A 19,510-nucleotide genomic window follows, 5' to 3' on the forward strand; every position below is an offset into this window, starting at 1 on the left:
GCAATGACTCAAAATGAGAAGAAACAGCAGTACTGCAATAACCACTAACAAGAAGATGGGATGCATGAAATATGGATCTAGAAAAATTGGAAGCCATGAAAAAATGGAACACATAAAGATCAAACACTCTAGGTGTTATTGAACTGAAATAGACTGGTATTGGCCATTTTGAATGTCATAATAATATGGTTTACATACCAGAGTAACAAATTTGAAAGGAATGGATGACTTTCATGTTAAAAAAGAGAATGTTTCAACATCAACTCCAATGTTCACCATTGTTAGGTGTAGGATATATTACACCTACAAGGATGAATAATTAATAAAGTTATTATTCAAATTGACACACCAACCACTAATGCTAACAATAAAGCCATTGAGGATTTTTACCAACCTTTTCAGTCTGAAATTGATGAAACATGCAATCAAGATTACTGATGACTTGAATGCAAAAATTGGAAACTAAGGAGGAGGATCACTAGTTAGAAAATATGGCCATGGAGATGGAAGCCACATGGGAGATCTCATGACAGAATATTCCAATAAGGATGGCTTATTGATTGAACATTTATTTTTCAGTGATGTAAACAGTAACCATAGACATGGATCATGTATATTGGATAGAAATACACAGGAATTAAATCAACTACATCTGTTGAAATAAACTACTATATATACTCGAGTATAACCCAAGGCAACTAATTTTACCCCCAAAAGCTGGGGTGCTTTTTCAGCATAAAAAATGTGCAGAAAAAAACTCGGCTTATACTCAAGTATTTACGGTATAAAGAAGTTCAATATCATCAGTCACGAGACTGGAGACCAACTGTGGAACAAACCATCAATGGCAAATTCAACTCGAATTCAAATAAAATTAAAACAAGTCCCCAAGAGTCAAAGTATGAATTTGAGTATATCTCATCTAAATTAGAGGATATTTCAAGAAGAAAGTTGACACATTGAAAACAAATCACCTGAGATGATAAGAGTTCTGCAATAATATCAAGAACATCATAAATAAATTCAAGGATAATTAAAAAGATAGAAACTAAAGAAAAGACAAAATGGATGTCACGTTGAATGTGGAGTAGCTGAAGCCAATGAAAGAAATGATGAAGTACGAAAAAGAGAGAGAGAGAAATATAGAAATAATTGATGAAGTAAAGACGCTGAATAAAGAAGCTGAACATAAAATTTCAAAGGGGAATTCAAAAAGATGGAATAAAGAATTATATGAAAAGGTGCAAAGACCTGGAATTAGGACAGCAAAAATGAAAAGCATGTGCATTTCACTAGCTGAAAAAATGGAAGAGAAATTCAAAATACAGAATTACACAGATAGCATCAAAAGAAGATGAAAGGGATTCACTGACCACATGAAGCCCAGGCTCCACAGCGCTGAGTCCAGAAGACCAAGATAGCATAGGGTTCTCACTGCAGATTGCTCTGAGAGTACTCACAGTAGTAGGCCCTGGATCAACTTGGGAAAATGTAGAACTCAAAATAAGAAGACTAACCTTAGGATATGATAGGCACTAGTGGAATTCCCATTTGACACCTGACCTCACCTCCATGGCTCAACTTTCAGCCCCCAAATAGGAGACCTATACTGTCAACGATGTACAATTCAGAGCCCAGCATTTGTCAGGGAGTTACTCAGGAGGCAGGAAGGAATGGGAACCAAAGACCAATGGAAACGGCAAACAAAGGGAGGGAATAGGAAAAGTAGTATTGCATTGTAGGTATTGCAATCAATATCATAAAACATTGCATGAATTGTAAGGAAAATCAATTTACTCTGTAGATTTTCCCTCACATCACAATCAAAACAGTGTAAAAAGAAAATAAGTCATATGACCGAGTACACTGGTAGATCTTGCTGAAGACCAATTTCCAGTGTTAAAAGATGTCACTTTGAAGAATAAGGCACAGCTGAGCCCTAGTGGTATAGTGGTTACAAACATAATGCGTCAGAACCAACCCAGTTGGGTTGCTCAACACAAGATCAGCAGTTCTGCTCCCATACAAAGTTCCAGTATTGGAAACCCACAGGGATATCTCTCCCCTGTCCTATAGAGTTGCTGAGGGTTGGAATCAACTTGATGGCAGTGAACTGGATGTAAGACAGGCTGACTAGAGACACAAATCAAGTGCCACTTATATATGTGCAATAAATAGTTTTCTATCAAGAAGTCATTATAATATTTCTATTTCAAGGAAATATCCCAGGCCAGTCCAACTCAAGTCCATAAGTCCAACACTAGCCCATAAGTTCCTTTCCAACTTACGCAGTTACATGCAATGATGCAGAATGCAGGGATGTCAAAGGCCAGTGATTGCAATGTCTTGTGGACCCAAGGTCGATGGAAGCATGGCAAGACTCTGGCAGCTCTCAACGTGGGCAGGAAGCAGTCAGGTGAATGCAAAAAGAAGGGGAGGTTCCCAGGGCCCTCCTTATGAGAAGGCCATGGCCACAAAGAGGCAACATCAGGCTATGGTGTGATTGACAGATTGGATACCAACCTTACACTTTTACATATCTTCAAACTGACATAAAATTATATAACTATCATACTATGGCATTTTCAATCACCTCATATGTACTTGAAAATGGACAATAATTATGAAAGGTAAAATAAAAGTTGATGTATTTTAATTATGATGCTGGTGAAGAATATTGAATATTCCATGGACTTTCAGAAGAAGGAACAAATCTTTCTTGGCGGAAGTAGAGCCAGAATGCTTCCTAGACGTGAGAATGGCAAGACTTCATATCACATACTTTGCACATGTTAACAGCTGAGCATAGTCCCTAGAGAAGGATATCATACTTGATAAATTGGAGTGGTGAAAAAAAGAAGAAGGTCCTCAATGGGATGAATTGGCATACTGGCTGCAAAAACAGACTCCAACATTAACTGTGAGGAAACAGAATGTGGGTGCTATGAGTTAGAGCCAAATTAACTGTGTCTAACAATGACAACTCCCCTCCCCCGCCCCATCTGTCAATTTGCTGCACTGTGGTAGCTTATGCTTTGCTGTAATGCTGGGAGTTAGTCCACTAGTACTTCAAATACCAGGCAGGATCACCCACGGTGAACAGATTTCAACACAGCTTCCAGTCTAAGAACTGACAGGACGACAAAACAATCAGTCCACTTCTGAGGGATTCACCATTGAAAACTTTCTGCATAGCAGTAAAATATTGTCTGATATAATGCCAGAAAATGAGCCCCTCAGATTGCAAAACAATCAAAATATCACCGAGAAAGAGAGCTTCCTCAAAGTAGAGTCCACCTTAATGATAACTCAAAACCTCACAACAGGAGCTGGAGATAACATCATAATAAATGGAGAAAATATTGAGGTTATCAAGGATTTCGTGTTGCTTAGATTCACAACTAATGCTCATGGAAACAACAATCAAGAAACCAAATAACATATTGCATTAGGCAAATCTACTGCACATAACCACTTTAAAGTACTGAAGATCAAGAATTTCACTTAGGATTAAGTTGCGCCTGGCCCAAGGCATGGTATTTTCCGCCACATCTTATGCACGTGAAATTTGAACATTGAATGAGAACGACTGAAGGAGAACTGGTGCATTTGAATTAAGGTACTGACAAAAAATACTGAAAGTACCATGGGTGGAGAGAAGAACAAACAAATCTGTCTGAGAAGAAGTGCAGCTAAATGTTCGTGGCAGATAGGATGGCGAGACTTCATCTCCTGTACTTTGCAGATGTTATCAGGACAGCCCAGTCCCTGGAGGACATCATACACATTACAGTGGAGGGGTTGCAAAAAGAGGAAGACACCCGATCAAATGGATCGAGACAATTCCTACAACAATGGGCTCAAACATAACAAAATTTTTGAGTATGGAGCAGGACCAGGCAATGTTTCATTCTGTTGTGTAGGCATTATTATGAGACAGAACTGACTTGAAGGCATCTAGCAACAAAGTGTACTAAAGCTTTCTGGCACCTTCATTTGCTGATGGATTATAATTCAAAATGAGAAAAATCATTGCAACTATTCATTAATAATCAGAACATGAAACGTGAAAAATAAGAATCTAGGAAAATTGGAAATCATAAAACACGGAATCTGACCTATAAAGATCAGTATCCTAGGCATTGGTGAGTTGAAATAGTCCCTTTGAATCTTAAAATGATAAGAATGACTATGCTGACAATAACAAATTCAAAAGAATGTCTCTTTCATCCTCAAAAAGAGCATTTCTAGATCTATCTTGAAATGCAATGCTGCCTGTGACAGAATAATATCTATCTTCACACACAAGGAAGGCCGGTTAATAGAACCATTATTGAAATTTTCTCACAAACCACTAAAGCCAATGAAGAATTGTACCAACTTATTTAGTCTGAAATTGATCACACATGTACTGAAAATGCATTAATAATTGCTGACAATTGGAATGCACACATGGAAACAAAAAGGAAGGAAGAGTAATTAGAAACTATGGCTTTGGGGATCGAAAATAAGCTGAAGAATGCATGAAAGAATTCTGCAAGAGCAATAACTTCCTCATTGCAAACATGTTTATTCAACAACAGGAGCGGCATATATACATGTGGAATACACAGGAATGGAACTGATTAAATCTGTGGGAAGACAGGATAGAGAAGCTCCATATCATTGCGACAAAATAAGACCAGGGGCCAACTATGTAACAGACTATCAATTACTAATATGCAAGTTCAAGTCATACCTGAAGAAAATTAAAATAAGAACGCAAAAGAGCCCAAATACAGCCTACATTATATCTGTGGTCAGCTGGGGTTTCTAGAGAAACAAACCAGTGATACTGATACATGTAGAAGAAGGAAATTTATATCAATAAAGAATTTTACATTAAGAAGTCCACACAACAAGAAACCCCAGTCCAACTCCAGCCCATAAATCAGATAGAAACTAGAGGCCCTTCCAGACTCATGAAGCTGGTGGAGGAATAGCCCAAGAAACAGGAAAACCACAGGTTGGTGGAGGCAGAGTTGGGAGAATCCAAAGTGAACAGGCAGTTGGCAGGCCACAGACAGCTCTTAGGGTCAGCAGGTCTCATGGGGATTGCCATCCCAAGAAGCCAGATGTAGGGTCCAGGGTCTTTTCATCCGGAAGAAAAAGAGTGAGCCCATTCTCCACAGTCTACTTATAGCTATGAAATAGGTCACACCCCCAAGGAGACTGTGACCTGCACCTTCTGAAGATCCTGGTCAAGCTAAATTGACACCAAACCTTACTCTCACAATATCTCACCTGAATTTAGAGCCTATCTCAAGAATGGTTAGGACATATTGAACATTAATGATCAGCTACCAGAAGACTTGTGAAATAGCATCAAGGTCATCAATCTTTTTTTTTTGTCATGTCAACTGGGGCTATTTATTTATTTATCATAAATTATTGTATTGGGGGCTCCTCAAAAAGATCATTAATAATACAGGAAAGAAAGAAAATACTACAGTGCATATCAGAGGATACTGTGAAACTTGCTCTTAAACCTAAAGCAGCTAAAGCAGATGGAAGAAATGATGAAATAAAAGAGTTGAACAGAAAAATTTGAAAGGCCAGCTTGAGAAGATAAAGTAAAGAATTATATTGTAACGTGTAAAGACCTGGAATTAGGAAAGCAAAAGGAATGAGTACAGTCAGCATATCTAAAATTGAAAGAACAGAAGAAAAAATCCAAGCCTTGGATTAAAATGTTGAAGGATTATTTATCAAACTATTGAATGATGCAGGGAGAATCCAAAGACTATGGAAGGAGTATACAGAGTCTCTGTACCCAAGAATTAGTTGAGGTTCTACTAGTTCAAAAGGCCAAGATGAAGTTGAAGCTGCAATGTAAGCATTAGTGAAAAGCAAGGAAGGATAGGAATGGAAATATTTCAACACGCTCATGCAGTGATAGTCCATGTCAAGAAATTTGGAAGATAGCTATCTGGCCAACCAACTGGAAGTGATTAATATTTGTGTCCATTCTAAAGAAATATGATGCAACAAAATCTGCAAATTAATGTAAAATAACATTAATATGACATGCAAGTACAATTTTATTGAAGATAACTTTAAAAGTAGTTATAGCAATATGTCAACAGGAAGCTGCCAGAAATCCAGGCTGTATTAAAAGAGGGCATGAGGCAAGGTATATCAATGCTGATTTCAGATGGACCTTGGCTGAAAACAGAGGATACAAGGAAAATGTTTACTTATGTACTATTGACTATGCAGAGGATTTTACTGTGTATCATAACAAACTTTGGGTAGCATATGAATACATATGAGAACAATGGGAATTCCCGTACATTTAATTGTGCTCCTGTGGTACCTGTACATAAAGCAACAGGAAGTGGTTCGAATAGAACAAGGGGATACTGCGTGGTTTAAAATCAGGAGAGTGTGTGTTGTGGTTATATCCTTTCACCATATGTGTTAGACAGGGTTCTCTAGAGAAACAAAAACAGGACATTTATGATTTGATAGATAGATAGAACACGAAGGAATATAACAGCTAATTAGTCCACATAGCAGTACAGAGGACTCAGTTTAACTCACTTCCATGCAACAGTAAATATGGCAGTACAGCCAGGCAGCAAACTGCAGAACTAGGTAAGGCAGCCACACACTGGTCTGATCACCAGAGAGCAACTGAGAGATAGGTGTGGCTTGCTGAGCCATTTATCTCTTTGCCCACGAATCAAACTGCGAACTTATTAATCCCACATGTTCTTATTGGCCAGGTTGGCACTATAAACCTACCTATCTTTCACACTATACTTATTCAAATAATCTGAGAAGCTGCTCTGTATGAAGAAGTTGAGGCATCTGAATTGGAGGAAGAATCATTAACAACCTGTGTTATGCAGATGACCCAATCTTGCTGGCTGAAAGTCAATAGGCCTTGAAGTACTTACTGATAAAGCTCATATAAATTAGTCTTCAACACTAAGAATACAAATGTCTTCTCAACTTGACAAATATAAACACACAACATCATTACAAATAGAGAAATGTAGCTAACATCTATTTTACTTGGACCCACAATCAATACTCACAGAAGCAGCAGTCAATAAATCAACGTATTTCATTGGAAAAATCTGTTGTAAAAGACCTCTTTAAAATGTGAAAGAGCAAATGTTTTACTTTGGGGATTAGCAAGTTATGCCTGCTTTTAGCCTTGATATTTTTAATCACCTTAGATGCATGTGAAAGTAGTCTTAATTTCAGTGTCTGGTATGGGTTGAATGACTCACAGCAAGGTTGGTGGTTCAACCCACTTGCTGCTCCACAGAAGAAAGAGGAAGCTATTTGACCCTGTAAAGATTTACAGCCTTGGAAACCCTATATGGTCACTATGAATAACAAAAGACTTGATGGTAATGTTTGGCATATGCATGTGAAAGATGGACCATACATAAGGAAGACTGAAGAAATTATGATGCCTTTAAAATATGATGTTGCAAATAATTTTGAATATACCACGAATGCCCAGCAGAACAAAGAGGTCTGTCCCAGAAGAAGTACAGCCAGAATGTGTTTTAGAAGTGAGGATGGTAAAACTTCATTTCATATACTTTGAACATGGTATCAGGAGAAATTAGTCCCTAGAAAAGGACAAAATACTTGGTAGAGCATCATCAAAAAACAGGTAAACCCGGAATGAGATGGATCAACACAGTGGCTGTAACAATAGGCTAAAATATGACCATTGTGAGGATGTCACAGGACTAGAAAGGCTTTTATTCTATTGTGCATAGGGTCACTATAAGTGGCAGTGCGTGAGTTTTTGTTGATTAACAACACTGGGATATGAGCAATGTCCCCATGGCATATGCTAAACTGTCACCATGCTGGACACAGTTGATCTTTGTGGCTTTAGAGGGTAATTATTTGGAGGGTTATGATTCCACTGAATTTTTTTCTGTGTATTCAAACTATTCCATCCTAAGATTCCACAGATCTATCCAAAGCAAGCTCACTGCCATTGAATCAATGCTAACTCATATCGACCCTACAGGACATGGGTAAAATTGTACCTGTGAGGTTCTGAGACTGTACCTCTTTACAGAGTAGAGTCCCATCTTTCTCCCGAAGAACAGCCGGTGATTTCAAAATACCGACCGTGCAATTAGCAGCCCAATGTGTAACCAAGAACTATTCAGGGAAGCTAGAGGGAGAGCATGAAAAGAAATGAGTAGTTGAGGTGGTTGGATGTGCATCCATCCCTTTGTTCTACTCTCTATGACTTTTTCTGAGTTCATTCAAAATGTAAATTAAGACACAAAATAGAATTCTACCCAACCCTGCTATATGCCTAAACAGTATCCATTTTTCTCATTCTTACTACTAATAGAAGCTCAATTTTGTTTAGGGTGATAATGTACCTACTTAAATCGCTCACTCCTAGGCTGCCTTGCAGCTATGCATAAGCATTTGACCCAGTTTGGGCCAAATATGTGTAGGTGAAAGATACTGAGTAGGACTCCCAAGAAAGTTTTTGTTGTTGTTTAAGGCAAAACACTTGTCTGGCATAACCCATTTCATTTTTGTCATTGGCTCTTCTGTTGTCATCCTCCCTAGTCAGAATATTGAAAGATGGGAGAGTCACATAGGTTACATGAGTTTGGCAGACCAAAAAGCATGCATTCTCCTATATCCAAGATGAGTCCCTGAGCAAATACGCCAGACCTAGGCTACCTATTTCAAGACTTACTATTGTATAAGACAAACCCCTGTGTGGTGCAAAGGGTTAACACAATTCACTGCTAAGCCAAAGATGCCTTGGAAGAAAAACCTGGCAATCTACATTTAAAAATTCAGCCCTTGAAAACTTCATGGAGCACAGTTCTGCCCTGAATCATATGGGGGTAACTGTAAATCAGAATCAATTCAGTGGCAACTGGTTTGGTATTTTTGGTGTTAATATAAGAAAAATGAAGCTTTTGTGATTAGACCACTAGAGTCGGTTTGTTTTTTTTTTCCCATGTAGCCAGATGCAATTTGGACTGATAGAGAAATAATTAAAAGAATGTAGAGTTAAGTAAGCGTAATGATTATGGAACTAATCATTTAGCAATGGGCTGCTAACCACAAGGTCCATAGTTCAAATACACCAGTCACTCAGGGGGAGAAAAGTGAAGCTCTCTGCTTCTGTAAAGATTTACAGTCTTGGAAGCCCTATATGGGGTTGCTATAAGTTGTAATCAACTTGATAGCATTTTATTTGTTTGAGTTTGGTGACTAGTATGTAAGCTTTGAGGGGGTAGTAATAGACAATTTGAATACTATTCTTAGCACTATAGGTATTATGTCTTTTGCAAATGGATAAACGAACAAAAGCGATATTCATTTTGTGTTTTCTATAGTTTGCCTTATTCTTCCAAGAAGATTGCTCAAGTGTTAAGACCCAGTCTTCTCAGGCATACTTGAACAAAAGAATAACTGATAGACACAGACTTGAACCCTTGCCTATGTGATCATTGGTGTGTCACTGTTTTTCAATCCATTTCTCATCTGTGAACTGGGGATTACACACGTAGGCCACAGGGTTCTTTTGGAGATTCAGAGTAATATGTGTGTCTTTGATTGAGTGCCCGTGCATGCCGAGCTTATTCCTCAGGCCTGGGTGCAGGGAGGCTATTTGAGATCTGATGGCAGGGAGTGGGAATAGGAAAGCGGACGCAAGACTGAGTTAGGGGGAGAAGCAAACACAATGGGAACGGGGTGTTGAGGCTTTTAATGTAGGATACAGGGGCTTGATTCCCCCAGGACTTCTGAGCAACATGGGTTCTGTCCTAGAATTGTCTACCAGAAACAGGAGGCTGGGCTCTTCTTCGCCTGTAGTGGTGTTGAGCATTCCTCCTAGTAAGGTGACCTCTCCTACCTTCCTGGGTTTGGCTTTCCATGCCTTTGAAAAGGCTTCGAGGCAGAAGGACATGGAGAGCTGCGTGCTGCACAGTTGTGATAAGACACCATTTCAGCAGGAGCCTGCACTTACATAGAGCCTTTCGCCACTGCTATGATGGATATCAGGAGGAGCCCTGGAAGTGCAGTGGTTACAAGTTGGTTTGCTAACTTCAAGGTCAGCAGTTCAAAACTACTAGCTCCAAGGAAAAAAGATGGGGTTTTCTACTCCAATAAAGAGTTGTAGTGTTTGAAACTCGCAGGGGGCAATTGTACACTGCCCCACAGGATCGCTATGAGTCGGTATTGACTGGAAGGCAGTGAGATGGTGTCAGAGATGGGTCAAAGGAATGTAGCATGGCAACCCTAAGAATCTGCTACAGAACCATAAAGTGCCTGGGATAGATGAGTTTATTGTGCTTGGCCTTTTAAAACCATCAAACGGGCAACAGTTAGAAAGTCAAACATACCAAGTGTCATTGGAGATCCGGGGAAAGCAGAGAAACACTGCTAATGATGCAGGTTTGCTGCACAGCAATCTGGCAGAGCTTAGTGAAAGTCCATTGAATGGACCCTAGGAACTAGTGAGCCCCTCCTGGGCGTACAATCAAAGAAGCGCAGTCACTGAGTTGCCTTTCATTCCTCGTGACCCTATCAAACTAAGCTGAATGGTCCCATGATTTTTCAAGGCTTCTATTGGGAAGTAGACAGCCATGCCTTTATCCCACAGTGTGTGGAAGACGGCTTCAAACTACTGACCTTTGTGTTAGCAGCCAAGCACTTAATATCTCCCCCATCAAAGCTCTCTCCTGGATGTATAAAAGCAAACAAAACCCCAGTTGATTCTTCCTCATTAGCAACCCTACAAGGCACAGTAGAATTGCTGCTTTAGGTTAACAAAACTAAATTCTTACGACAGCAGACAGCCTCTCTTTGCTCCATGGAATAGCTGGTGGGTTGGTACTGCTCACCTTGGGGTTAGCAGCCCAACACATATTTCCTGGGTATATAGGCCAAGCTATTTATCCAATTCACAGGGCCCTTGGGACATTTTTACAAGAATGGTCACCACACTGATACCTGCAGTAGAGAAGAGTTGGAGCCGAATTGGATGCCAATCAACAGACAACTGAAGAAGGAAACAAAAGAAAGATGATGATTGCTCATGACCAAGTGGCACGCAGCAGCACATACAATTGATATGCAGCATGACAATAACTCTTAATGACATTGCAAGGAATTGAAAAGGTCAAAAACAGAATGAGATTTATATTGCAGTACCATTCATGGAAGCTGAAAGCCCATTCACCAAGCAGCATGGTCTAGTGCACATGGCTGTATGCCTATAAGGACACACACACACCAAACACCCAGCAGGGGGTATTAGTCTGAAGAGGGGAATGGAAGTGATGTGAATGTGGAAAAGGAGGGACAAAACACAAGCAGGGCCTGACATTGATCAGGGTTCACAGTGTGCTATAAAGTAGGCATGATTAATCACTTCCCTGTACCAGAAGACTGAGCTAGATTTTTAAAGCAAATCGAGTGCCTGGAACACAATGGTTGTTAGCTGCTGTTGAGTCAGCCTCCATCCCAACTCACTGTGACAACCAGCTCCCAGTGACTCCATGGGCAATATTCTCCCTCGTCCTGCACCATCTCTTTGGTTGTGCATCAGATTGTGATTCACAGGGGTTTTCGTTAACTGGTTTTCAGAAGAAGAAAGCCACGCTCTTCTTCATCGCTCATCTTAGTCTGGACACATCACAGAAACAGGTTCAGTCTCAAAGCCGCACCCAACCAAGCTTCCCCATTTCAGTGTCATAGCAACACAGAATCAGTTCAGTACCTCAGCAATAACCAAGCATCCCCCTGACAAATGAGTGTTGGATGCACATGAGTTTCATTGTCTTGGACTCAAACCCAGATCTCCCACATGAAAAAGGAGAATTCTACAACTGAACCACCAATTTACCCTCAGAATATAATATGTATCCAGTAAATGGTTATTAAGAATGTGGCTGCCAGGAAAATCCAGCAATTTCCTGCCAAGGCTTAACACTAATATCTTCCCCCACACACTAGAAGGCTGCAGAGGAATGACTTTCTCCATGCCAGCCCTGGTATCTAGACAAGGGACCCTAACACTGAGCCACTGAGCCCCAGCAGGCTGGGGAGCAATGTCAAATTGGATGAGGGACAATCCTGGTTGAGTTAATTTCCCTAAGCTCGCAGGGCAGTTTAGCATGTCCACAGCTGTGTTCAGAATAGCCATGCGATTACCACCGAGAGAAATTCTACATGCTTTCACACCCCATGCTAGTCGTTGCAGCCATCGTTGAGTACAGTTCATGCTCATCACTATCTAGAACTCACGGTGACGCTGTGGGTGAGCCATTGGGCAGGTAACCTCAAGGTTGGCAGTTCAAAGGCACCAGTTGTTCACTGAGAGGAAGGTGAGATGATCTGCTCCTGTAAAGATTTAGCCTGAGGAATTTTATATAGGGTCACAGTGAGTCAGGATCAACTCAATGGTGTGGGTTTGGTTTATTAGACCCACTATCCGATCATATTTAATGTTTTTATTAACATGTATATTTGCCACAAATCCAATGTCCTTTATTTTTATCACTGCATTTCAATACAACTTGTGCCTTTGTGATTCTGTATTTCATTGGAGGTATTTGGAAATATTATTCTGGGGAGTGGGCAGGTGTTCCATAGCCTTTCCTAAATGCCAAAAGGATCCATGGGGTTGCAATGGTTAAGACCCTCTAATAGAGTTTATCAAAGAGCCCTGGAGGCACAATGGTTAAGTGCTCAGCTGCTATCCAAAAGGTTGAAGGTTTGAACCCACCAGTGGCTCTGTTCTTGGAAGAAAAACCAGGCAACTCATTCTTGTAAAGATTACAGCATAGAAAAGCCTAGAGCAGTGGTTCTCAAACTTCCTAATGCCACAACCCTTTCATACAGTTCCTCATGTTGTGGTGACCTCCACAACCATAAAAATATTCTCATTGCTACTTCATAACTGTAATTTTGTTACAGTCACCCTGTGCAAGGGTCCCACAGGTGGAGAACCATTGGTCTAGAGAGCTCTGCACTGATGCATTGAGTCACTATGAGTTGGACTGGACTAGAAGGTTCCTAACAAAAACACCAACAATCATTTTTTACCATACCTTGTTAACTCAAAAAGATTAATAAGCAATTTCACAAATGAGGACATCCAGTTGCCCCTCCAAACTGGACAAGCATGAGTTAATGGTGACCTTGACCCCACGGTGTCCTCCAGTTGGTGCCATGCTGCCTTTATTCCCTCTGCCTCTCAGTTCTGTGGAGAAGAAGGGGAAAGGGAGGGAAAGAAAAAGAAAGAAATGAAAAGATAATTTTCCCAGCTTCTTCACATCACTGAATTGAACTTTACTTTTAATAAAAGTATTATGAAATGGAAATGGTGCTTTCACTATTTTGCTTTTAGGTGATATTCAGAGACATGGTGCTGGTAATTATTTGAGCCGGGGAGGTTAGTGTGCAGACTTTCTGAACATGGTTGAGCCAGCATGCCCCCTTTCAGGCCTAGCATTTCCCTGGACTATGAGAAGTTATAGACAGTCTACCCTCTTCTTCCTCTGACTTCGCTGCAAACCATGGACACACTGGTTCTGACTTGACCTGGCTCCAGTACAGAAAAAAATATCCTCCTTGCATAATTGTAGTGCTTGCATTGGAAGGCACCCAGAGACAAATCTCTCATCTGGTGGCATAATGGGTTATGTGTTGGGCTATTAACTGCAAGGTCAGCAGTTGGAATTCACCAGTCGCTCCTTTGGAGAAAGATGAGTCTTTCTTCTCCCATAAAGAGTTATAGCCTTAGATGAGTATAAAAACTCAAAATGCATTGGCAGAGATTCCACAGAGAATAAGCCTCCATTAAATCCCCTGGGACCATTCACCAGGGATGGGATTAAACCCTGCTCACCGTCAGTTCATCAGAAAGTGTATTGTTGCAGATATGATTAGGTTAAACATTAACATCTTATCATTTGTCTTTACTCTTAACACGTTTTTCATTTGTTCTTTTTTTTAATATTCTGCTTTCCTTTTTATTGAAAAAAGTAACTAATGTCACTAAACAAGTAGAGAATTTGTTAAATGAGAATCTAATCGGTTATGTAAACTTTCACTGTAAACATAACACAATTTTATTTTTACAAAGAGTTATAGCCTTGGAAACCCAGGAGGCCGGAGTATTTTCTCTCGATAGGATTGTTATGCACCCAATGGCAATGAGTGTTGTTGGATTTTGTTTCTTTATTGTTTTCTGTAGCTATGGTGGGGTATAGGGGTTATGTGTTGTGCTGCTAAACGCAATGTCTGAAATGGCAAATTTGAAATCCCCAGCCACTCCAAGGGAGAAAGATGAGGCTTTCTACTCCCCTAAAGAGTTCTAGTCTCAGAGCAGCCAGTCGACAAAGAGAACAACATGGCTGGCCCCACTATGAGACATGATGCCCCTCAGTGACCAAGGGTGATACAGGGGACAGCACTGGAGACACAGTGTGCGAATTGCACCTAACCTGATTCCACCACACCGAGGCAAAGTGTGGTGGAGTGCAGTGGAACAGCAAGGGAATGGAGGGGCAAGGTCCCCAGGGAATGCTGAAAGTGGAGTTTGGGGCCAGGTTGTGGTGCCTCAACAGACTGGATTGGAAAACACTCCTAAGGTCCAACAAATGATCCTTGAACTAACTATAAGCTCTTCTTTCTTGATGTGTTTTGTTTTGTTCTTTGTCAGTGGTTTGTTTTCGTTGTTTTGTTGTCTGGTTGTATACTGTTGCTCTGTTTTCCTCTGTCTTGTTTTCGTGCATGTTAGTGTCTCCACAGGTCTGTCTCAATAAGACAGGCTGGATGAACTATCTGGAGGAAAACAACAGGACCAACAGTTCCGGGGGCACTTGGGATAGGGGGAGGTGCGGGGGGGGGGGGTAAGGAAGTGGTGTTAACAAACACAGGGACAAGGGAACAATATGGGACTCAAAATGGTAGTAAGGGGGAAGTGGCAGGCCTGGTAGGGAATGATCAAGGGTAAGATTACGTAAAGAAGAGGTATAGCTGTAACCCAGGTTGGGACGGAGCATGGTAGTGGGACAGGAGGAAAGTCAAGGGAGATGGAGGAGAGAGCTAGGAGTCAAAGTGCATTTATAGAGGTCTAGACAAAGACATGTACATGCAAATATATATATATATATATATATATATATATATATATATATGGAAATAGATCTCTGTGTCTATATTTATAGGTTTAATATTAAGGTGGTGGCAGGACCTTGGGCCTTAACTCAAGCACTCCCTCAATGCATGAATACTTTCTTTTATTAAATTGGCACTCTACAGTGCTCATCCTCCCGACACAACTGCTGAAGCCAAAGCTGGTGAACAAGTAAATGTGGTGAAGAAAGCTGATGGTGCCCGGCTTTCAAAAGAGATAGTGTCTGGGGTCTTAAAGACTTGAAGATAAACAAGCGGCCATCTAGCTCAGAAGCAACAAAGCCCACATGGAAGAGCACACCAACCTGTGTGATCACGAGGTCCCGAAGGGATCAGATATCAGGCATCAAAAAACAAAAAAATCACAGTATTGGCTGCACACCTCCATGATACGATTGGCGAAGACAAACGGGTGCTTAAGCAAATGTGGCGAAGAAAGCTGATGGTGCCTGGCTATCAAAAGAGATAGTGTCTGGGGTCTTAAAGGCTTGAAGGTGAACAAGCGGCCATCTAGCTCAGAAGCAAAAAAGCCCACATGGAAGAAGCACACCAGCCTGTGCGATCACATGGTGCCAAAGGGACCAGGTATAAGGTATTATGCAAAAAATATATACATACCATATATATGGTATGTATATGGTATATATATATGTATATGTATATGTATATATATATGTATATATATATATATGTATATATATATATATATATATATATATATATATATATATATATATATATATATATATATAAAATAGTGAATGAAGGGGGAAGTGCAGAGTGGAGACCCAAAGCCCATTTGCTGGCCACTGGAGATCCCCTCACAAAGGGGTTTTGGAGAGGAGATGGGTCAGTCAGGGTGCGATGTAGTACTGATGAAAAACACAGCTTTTCCCTAGATCCTGGATGCTTCCTCCCCACAACTACCATGATCCGTATTCTACCTTGCAGGACTGGATAGGGCAGAGGTTGTACACTGGTACGTATAGGAGCTGAAGGCATAGGGAATCCAGGGTGGATGATACCTTCAGGACCAGGAGTGTGAGGGGTGATACTGGGAGAGTAGAGGGTGAGTGGGTTGGAAACGGGGAACAGATTACAAGGATCCACATGTAACCTCCTCCCTGGGAGACAGATGGCAGAGAAGGGGGGGAGGGAGACTCCGGATAGGGCAAGATATGACAAAATAACAATCTGTAGATTATCAAGGGCTCATGATGGAGTGGGGAGCGGGGAGGGAGGTTAAAAAAAAAGAGCACCTGATGCAAAGGGCTTAAGTGGAGGGCAAATGCTTTGAGAGTGATTAGGGCAAAGAATGTACGGATATGCTTTATACAATTGATGTATGTATATGTATGGATTGTAATAAGAGTTGTATGAGCCCCTAATAAAATGTTTAAAAAAAAAAGAGTTCCAGTCTCAGAAACTCACAGGTGCAGTTCTACCCCAAACTGTAGAGTTGCCATGAGTCGGCATCAACTGGATGGCAGGAAGGACACATAACGATTCAGACCTGGGCTTAGTTTGGGTTCTCACTGAAGCAGACCCTGGCCAAAGACTTAAAGGCAATGAGCTTATTTAGGAAACTCTGAGCACGCAGGTAATGATGTGGGGTTGTGAGCCAGTGGAGGGAAGGCCACCGATAACAAATAGATTGTGAATCCAATGACAAACCTGGGAACCTGCTTCTTAATCACTTAGGAAGTCTCCAGGGGTAGGGTGTAGCACACGCCTCTCAGAGTTTTGCCATCCAAGGAGTGAGGGGCCTGGTCAGGGCTGTTCCCAGGGGCATATGTTCCTCAGCACATTCAGCCAGCACCAGCAAAGGGACCTTCAGAGCTGGCCCTTGGTGACTGAGGCGAGTACACAGAATCAGGAATTTGGGAGTGAAGAGAAGGAGCACCGGGAGTGTCTGCTACAGATTGGAGACTGGAAAGTCAACTCGTTGCTCCTCAAGCGGACAGGCGCTCCCCTCTCTGGATCTCACTTTTAACATCGATACACAAAGGTCGATTCTGTGAGGGTCACAGACTTGGGACTCCCATAGCCAAATGAGGACCTGTGTGGACTCTGGTTGGCCTGCTTATTCACTGCCATCTAGAAGATTCCAACTCACCGTGACCCTGTAAGACCGAGCAGAACTGCCCCTGTGGGTTTCCGAGGTTGAAATTCTATATGGACTAGAAAGTCTCATCTCTGCACAACCCCCACCCTATCCCCCACCCCCCGCTCCCCAGTGTGACTGGTGGTTTCAAACTACTGACCTTCTAGTTAGCTGCCCAACACATAACCCACGGTGCCACCAGGGCTCTTTGGCCTAACTGGCTTCTATCCAATGTTATTGAATCGCCTTTGAAAAAATCAGGAGGTTTTTAAGAAAACAGGAATTTTGACTTTCTCTAGAAAAATCGATCTGGCATCACTGGAACCTAAACTAGAGGATCCACAATTCCACGTGGCTCTGGGAATCTCAACATTTCTTCCTCCTGCTCAAAGTAAAATGGTTTAAGGGGACCTTTCACAGCTGGTGGGCTGGTCTCCTTTCTAGAAAGTTGCCTCTGTAAAGTAAATGCATCTTTCTTCCCTTTTACCTAGTTGGGGGTGGTGAGGGTAGCGGGAGCCATTGGGTTAAGAAAAAACAGTCGAGGTAGCTTCATTTGCCCTGCCAGGGCTTTAGAGTCCAAGCCTTTTTTGCTCCACCTGACTGGCCTGCTGTTTCCAGGGAAGCCCCACCATCTGTTCCCAGATGCAGGGAGGGAGCCCACTTTCCTTCATCACACCTGCCCCAAACTCAGGCCCAGAACTACTTTCTAAACACAGAACAACATTTGTCTGTGGCCAAATGTGGGACCCCAAATTTCTTCCCTCTTTCCCGATACTCCTTCAGTGACTTGATGACCTGGGCCAGGCTGAGATGAATTAGCTTGCTCCTCACAGCTGGCTGCTGGGTTCCAGTCAACTCCCAGAGGCCACTGGCTGTGCCCATCAGTAGAAGTGGGAGTTGAGAACCCTCAGCTCTTGGCTGAGCAGCTCTGTCAGTCTGTAGCTGTTGACTGTAGCTGCTTCTGACAGCCAGTCTAGCTGGTGCTTTAAGTCATTTCAGTCGCTCCACCTCAGCTGTGATTAGTCTAGTCTCTGTAGCCTCAGAGGGAGGGGAAAACAAAACACCTCAATTACTTTGAATCAGAGTGGGTTATCCTCTTTTAAAAGGCAGAAAGTCTGAATTGGAGGATATTTTGGGGGGTCTCTTTTATGCATTTCACATTTACAAAATAAGAACTAACAGTATTTGTTCCAGTAAGTGGATCAGAACCAACTAAGGGCCCACTCCTCCCACCAGGCCACGTCTCACTAAGAATAGAGGTCCATCACTTGTCTGGCATTTTGTGGTACTGTGGTGACTTTTGTTTTGTGTGATACTGGGAGCTATGTGATTGGCATTTCATATACCAGCAGGGTCACCCAAAGAGCTTCCAGACAAAGAACAGACAATGAAGAAGGAATTGGCTGCCCGCATGGGAAGAATGAGCCATTGAAAACCCTATGGATAGCAGCAACACTGTCAGTTACTAGACCCCCCATGAACAACAGAAGAACATTGTCAGAACGTGTGCCAGAAGATGAGCTCTTCAACTTGGAAAGTACTCAAAATACGGCTGAGGAAGAGGAAGAGCTGACTTTTCATAGGCAAGTCTACCATAATGATGCAAATCGAGTATAGCCATCAGGACCTTCATTTGCTGATGGGGCACAGCTCAAAATGAGGAGAAACAGTTCAAATCGTCATTAATAATTGAAACTTGGGATGTATGAAATATGAATCTAGGGACATTGGAAATCATTAAAAATGAAATGGAATACATAAAGATTGATATTGTAAGCATTAGTTAGCTGAAATGGACTGATATTGACCATTTTGAAACAGAAAATCTTATGGTTTACTCTGCTGGAAATGACACAATCAAGAGAAACAACATTGCATTCATCATCAAAAGGACATTTTAAGATCTATTTTAATGTACAATGCTATCTTTGATAGGATGCTATGTAGCCCCCTTCAAGGAGAACCAATCAATACAACTATTGTTCAAATTTATGCACCAACCACCCAAAGCTGGTGACACAGAAATTGAATAATTCTACCACCATATTCAGTCCCAAATTTGTCAGACTTGCTATCAAAATGCTATTGGAATGCAAAAGTTGAAAACAAAGAGGAAGGATCAGTAGTTGAAAAATATGGTCTTGGTGATACAAACCAAGCTGGAGATCGCATGACAGAGTTTGCAAGACCAATAAATTGCTG

Source organism: Tenrec ecaudatus, unplaced genomic scaffold (assembly GCF_050624435.1).
Source record: "Tenrec ecaudatus isolate mTenEca1 unplaced genomic scaffold, mTenEca1.hap1 Scaffold_547, whole genome shotgun sequence".
NCBI classification, from domain to species: domain Eukaryota; kingdom Metazoa; phylum Chordata; class Mammalia; order Afrosoricida; family Tenrecidae; genus Tenrec; species Tenrec ecaudatus.